Source organism: Leguminivora glycinivorella, chromosome 16 (genome assembly GCF_023078275.1).
Source record: "Leguminivora glycinivorella isolate SPB_JAAS2020 chromosome 16, LegGlyc_1.1, whole genome shotgun sequence".
NCBI classification, from domain to species: Eukaryota; Metazoa; Arthropoda; class Insecta; order Lepidoptera; family Tortricidae; genus Leguminivora; species Leguminivora glycinivorella.
This window is the reverse complement of record NC_062986.1, coordinates 18,858,205-18,864,030: the sequence shown is the minus strand read 5'-3', so window position 1 is coordinate 18,864,030 and position 5,826 is coordinate 18,858,205. Positions and strand designations below refer to the sequence as shown.

The 5,826-nt window shown below is 39.9% G+C and overlaps 1 long non-coding RNA gene across 1 annotated transcript; it reads left to right on the top strand.

The window, feature by feature from the left end:
- The first annotated feature begins 1,510 nt into the window (after positions 1–1,510).
- LOC125234638 lies at positions 1,511–2,909 on the top strand. Its single transcript, XR_007178016.1, has 2 exons — positions 1,511–2,076; positions 2,163–2,909. It is a non-coding gene; the product is annotated as an uncharacterized LOC125234638 (long non-coding RNA).
- Positions 2,910–5,826: the final 2,917 nt, after the last annotated feature.

The window sequence follows — 5,826 nt, the reverse complement described above, 5'->3', positions numbered from 1 at the left end:
ATTTCTCTTTTATTCTATCTATCATGTATGTTGTGGGAATGAATAAAGTTCTTATCTATCTATCTAACGTTACGCAATTATTTGTGTCGCACTACACTCAAAAGGAAGAATAAATATTTATACCAAACGTTTCGTAGTCGAAGTGATGAAGATTTTTTTATGACATACCTGGACCCGGTAAATCCCGGACCTGCGGAGTTCGGTGTGCCATACCCTGCGGCACGCAACGCGCCTCCATCCAAACGCGCGAGTCGTCGTACGTTTCGCTGCCTCGTGCGTCGCGCCCGCGTCAGTGTGTCGTCGATTCTATATAAAGGTGGAAACCCATTACACCATATCATGCTATGACCGTGCTATGAACGTGTCAGACAAAAAAATATTCTTTGTATTACAAAGTATGATGCTATGCATACTAGCCCGTTCCGTCACCGATCATACCCGTAGCGTGCCATGCACGGACCGTCAAATATTGTCGGCGAGGATATTTTGCCGGTGTCGAAACGCTCCGTGAATGGCACGCAACGGTGATTTGATTTGGAACTGCAACACCTTGCTCCACCTAGCTCTTCTCAATACTCCTCCAATCCGTCCCCAAGTTCGGTTATGTCATTACCGACAAGTACTGATACGCCTATGCCAACAAGTCCGTACTGGAATGAGCCGACTAGCCTATCGAACAATCCTGACTGGAATGTTGATACTGAAGACTACTAGTCTCAGGAAAAAAGTTATATTATTTTTTTATTCGCTTTGTTTAGAATTTTTTTTTGTTTATAAAGTAAAATGTGATATATTATTTTTGGCTAATAAGCTAGTAAACAGCTAAAATCAGTAGCTAAGTTACCAAAATAAAAGAAGTTGATTCTTTTTCAGCATTTCAATGTAATTTTGTGTTTCATCCCAAGTAGAACCTTTAAAAAAGAAGCCAAATTATAGTATAGTAGATTGTCACAAGGAAGCAAAATGAGATATTTCACTACACCTGTAACACCATTATTATTAACTAGTATTTTACTTACCGCAAACACACTGCTAGCTTTTCTCTTGATGTAAGACTTTCTCTAAATGTGGTGTTTCTTCTTGTGATAATATGTTCAATTTTGTTTAACAATTCATTAAATTGATATTGCGACATGCGAAAGTACATATAAAATTTTTCTTCGTCATCCACTAGGTGTTTAAATAATGTCCAATATTCTCCTTCGACTTTTCTTTTTTTCAAAGAGGTGTGGACCCATGCAGTATCTTCGTTGTTGTCCTCTGTTGTTTTCTTGATCTTCTAAGTCTAATATAAAGGCTATCATTACTAACTCCCTCACGGTAAGTTTTCTAATGGGCATTGTAATTGATTGATCGGTAATTGATTTGTCAAAAGTATTCAATTGCTCTTCCAGATAGTCTCGATCGCACGAAAACACACATGAAACTACATAGATCTGTAACGCTGGGTATGAACGCTTATGCTACGGTGATGATACGCGGACACTACAGTCACTATACTCGCCTATGCTGTGACATTGCACATTTTAGCTTAACAATTTAACAACGGCAGTTTTAAATTTGTCCCGAACGTAATTACTTTTTGCGCATAGCAAAGCCTTTATGTGATCTAGCAACTGGATCGATACTGGATGACAGTTCGATTATCCAATCAGAATCAGCTGTCAACAAAGGGTGTTGCCAGAATACAAAGATGCACAATTTTCAGAATATTTAATTATTTAGAATTAACAATTTAAATGTAATTAATAAATCAGAAAATAGTCACTTTATTGTTGGAAAATTATATGGAATTTTGTGCACTAGGATTTTCAGTTGGTTGAAATTTATTTCTGCAGAGGACTGCTGAGGTGGTCATTTTAGATGTTATCCCCAAGCCTCTCAAGGTCGTTAGGGCTCCTGAGATCATTTCCTGCACTTGCTAGCTGTCTCCGGTCCTGTTCAGGCCTCCAGTGCCTGCTTTTATTTATCGAGTTTCATCTTCGATCCAAAAAGTGATCAGATTGATGGAGTGCTGGCGGTCAATCCTTGTGTAGCCTAAGGGCATTCTGGAGGAATATTTTCCCACCATGAATTGTAAGTAGAATATTATGGGTGTATCAGGTTGATCACATTATTGATCCTTGCCTCAGTTTAATTTGACCACGTGTGTCTATTTCCAGTCTTCTGGTGGACTATGTGGAGGGAAGGGTCGTCAGAGCTGAGAAAATGAGCTCTCTCAAGTTCCAGCTGGTAAGGAAATCAGAATAGTAATTGTCCACATTTAATAGGTTAGACCACATTCACTTTTCTAATGATGTCTTGTTTTCCTTTTCAGCTGACTGGGAATTAAAACTATATTTACAATTACAATTACAACTAAATCTGTGTTTAGGCCTACTCCAGGTTATACTGGTTATACAGACATTCAAGTAATGTCTTCTTTATAAAGGGGGCCGGTTTGTCCGGCAACTCCAATTTTACCACAAGCGTCGAATGGTGCGATAGCTTGCTTCCGGGGTCGAGCCTATCCAGGCGAAGAAGATGCTCTCAACTTGCTGATGCGTCGGTTGCGGTGGTGCTTCATTGTGTCACAGCGCCTGGGGCGACCAGCTTCAGCTCGCAGAAGGAGGGCTTACACATTGTATTAGCGGTAACTTCTGGCTTGAAGGTTGGTGTCATTTTCTTTCTTCCTGGAAGGCAAGATTACTTAGTTTAGTTAAGAAGAATTCCTATTATCTATGTTGGCACTGATAACTAGGGACTAACAGAACTTAGGAACGCTTGTAAATCATTTAGAATTGAACTATGGCACGGCCCAGCTCTACCGTCTGGCAATACATATTAAGGTGCTAGCTTAAGCTTAGAATAATGATTTACTGGCTATAACTTGCTTTGTGTCCGTTAGACAATAAAATAGTGTGTCACAATCTAACCGTTTTCTTTCCACCCAATTAGAGACCTGAAATCTTGAGGAAATCGTAGTGCACCTTATTAAGTACATTTTTTGCTTCTTTTTCGTGGCGGACGATCCGCCAAAGTTTTAAGACTCATTTTGTGTAAATTTATTGTCTGGTGCTTTCCCATACTTTCCCCCTTGCCGGGCTGGGAAAAGTCGACCATGACAATGCTACGGGGATGATACGCGGACACTACGGTCACTATACTCGTCTATGCTACGGGGATGATACGCGGACACTACGGTCACTTAACTCGTTATGCCCGGATATGAAATGATGTGGACACGTTGTAGTGGGCATAGCCATCCGTGTCGCGTTACATTCCGTGCCTGACACGTTCATAGCACGGTCATAGCATGATATGGTGTAATGGGTTTCCACCTTAAAGAAACGCATCAACGGACCTCGCTGCGAGATGCGGAGCAGTGTGTGAAGGGTCATATACCTGCTTCTTGAAGAACCCCATATCGTAGCGCAACGAAAACACCTCAGAAGGTAGCTCATTTCACACCTTGCACAGTTCTGGACAAAGACGAGCGAGAGGCCCGTTTGTTCTTGGTTTGCCACGCGTCGAGAAAGTGAGGATGAACTTGAGAAAGTGAGATTATAGCTAAGCCGGCTTATTCTTAGTCGAAATCTCCTGATTGCGCGTTAATTACGCCAATCGTCCTGACAGCGGTCATCATTTATCATTATACAATATTCATATAACGAGTCCGAAATATAACTTGGTAGAAATAGGTAAAGACGGTCGAACATCCTTTAAGGGACTACTTACACGGTGTGTGAACTCGCTTGCAAGTAGCGGATAAGCTACTTTCCTTTTTTTTTGTCAAATCAGCTTTTATCATCTGTCAAAATGAAATTGAATGTCACGTCAACTCATTTACTTTGAATAATTTTCTATCCGAGGTAGAAATTGGATACAAAAATAACTACTCAAAGGTCGGCAACGCATAAGTGACTTTCCTGATGTTGCTTATGTCCATGGGCGGCGATGACTGCTTCCCATCAGGCGGCTCGTCTGCTCGTTTGCTGCCTACTTCATTAAAAAAAAAACTGTCCATGTTATTTTTTTTTCTTTTTTTTATCTGATCATGATGATTCGTGCATAGTATAAAATATTTTACTCGTATTTTAAGGATGCTTGCTTACAAGGAAGTTCCGGAATTAATCTAAAAACGAGTTCGTGTGCCTTCTAAATGGGAACTTAACCACACCTCGGACACTGGCGATCAAATATATGAAAGAGGTGCGTTATGACATGGTATGACAGGTCGACTGTTCGCGTTTTTGACAGGCGATAACTGTGAGGTAACCGAGAGGGGGTGGGCAGCACTTTCAGCGGGGAGCGGAAGTGGCCATACTGTACGATAGTACTCTTTATTATACTGTGACTTAACTAAGTGTAAGGCCTAGGGTTGTAAATAGAAAAAAAACCAAATGTTTTTTTTCAGAATTGTGAAAAAAAAACATGAAAAAAAACCGAGAACCATGGTTTTTTTTCTAAATATGGTTTTTTTTTTCAGATGAACAAATAATACGACAATAACGGTTTTTCGTGAGTTGTAACGTGTTTCAATAACAATCACGTACATTTTAATTCAATTACCATTCAGTATACAAATGTTTATTGGGGAATCCCCGATGCTGCGTGTAGCGTGGAGAGGCGGTGGTGTTGCCAACAGTAAATAGTGATAACTACCAACTACAGATTTGGTAAGTGTTACTTTTATAAGACCAGAAATTAAAGTTATTTGATTAAATTCGTTTAATAGTTAACATTAAGTCTAAAAAACCGTATAAAAGTATTAACTACTTTCCAAATTTTGAGATTTAGTACTTTAGAAAAAAAACATACTCCAGAAAAAAAACTGTTTTTTTCACGGTTTTTTTTCATGTTTTTTTTTCAAGCCAGAAAAAAACCGTTTTTTTGCAACCCTAGTAAGGCCTGAGTGCACGCTCATGTCCGGCGTGCAGCAGGGGCGTGCGGCGTGCATATCAAACTATTGAAGCTCGTACAAGTGTCCTGACTCGACGCTGCTCAGGGTGCACACACGCTGACCAGTCCCGCTGCACGCCTCACCGAATAATGGGCTTTAAGGGTCGTGAAACCTCAACATTATCCGACTCAGTTGACCGACCGGTTTGACCGCCGCATTGCGTTAGACCTCACTATCGAGATATGTCATCTAAAGCACCCCTTAGTCTTCAATTGAAACAGGATGCCTAATTGCCTCAAATTAGGTGAGGTGAACTGAGACGATTCGCTACTAATAGGCAACTGATGGCTTGTATAACATTGTAACGGTATATCACTGTAATTGTATTCTGACTTTTATTAGAAACTAGCTTTTGCCCGCGGCTTCGTTCGCATTAGAAATAAAACAACTTAAAAAAATATTGACCAAAAAGGAGATGATGCGACGACCTGGAATTTTTCTATCCCAACTGGATCTGGATAAATCGGATAAAAATGTCTTATTAAGGTGAAGTCATGTACTTCACAGAACTGTGTGACAATATTGTATTAGAGCCGTCTCTTACTTTGCTTGCTATCTGCTTTAGACGGGTTATATACAAAGTTGCAAACGGGACTTAAACGCGTAAAACTATGTTTTTAAAACCAACATCCGAAGTTTCAAGGACGTTGTCCCCGTGGTCTCGGAGCAGACTGCTTTTAAAAACAAAATTTGCAATTTAAAGAATGAGTAAAAATCGTGAAAGTTTAAATCAGAGTTTTTTAATTATATGTACTTTTAAATCTTTTGATATTTTTGTACGGTGAATTTTCTAGTGACGTTATCCACTCCGCTTGCATAAAGTTCTATTGAATTGGTCAGAATTCCCGGAAATCACTCAGTTTCTCTAGGAAACGGTCGAGGTG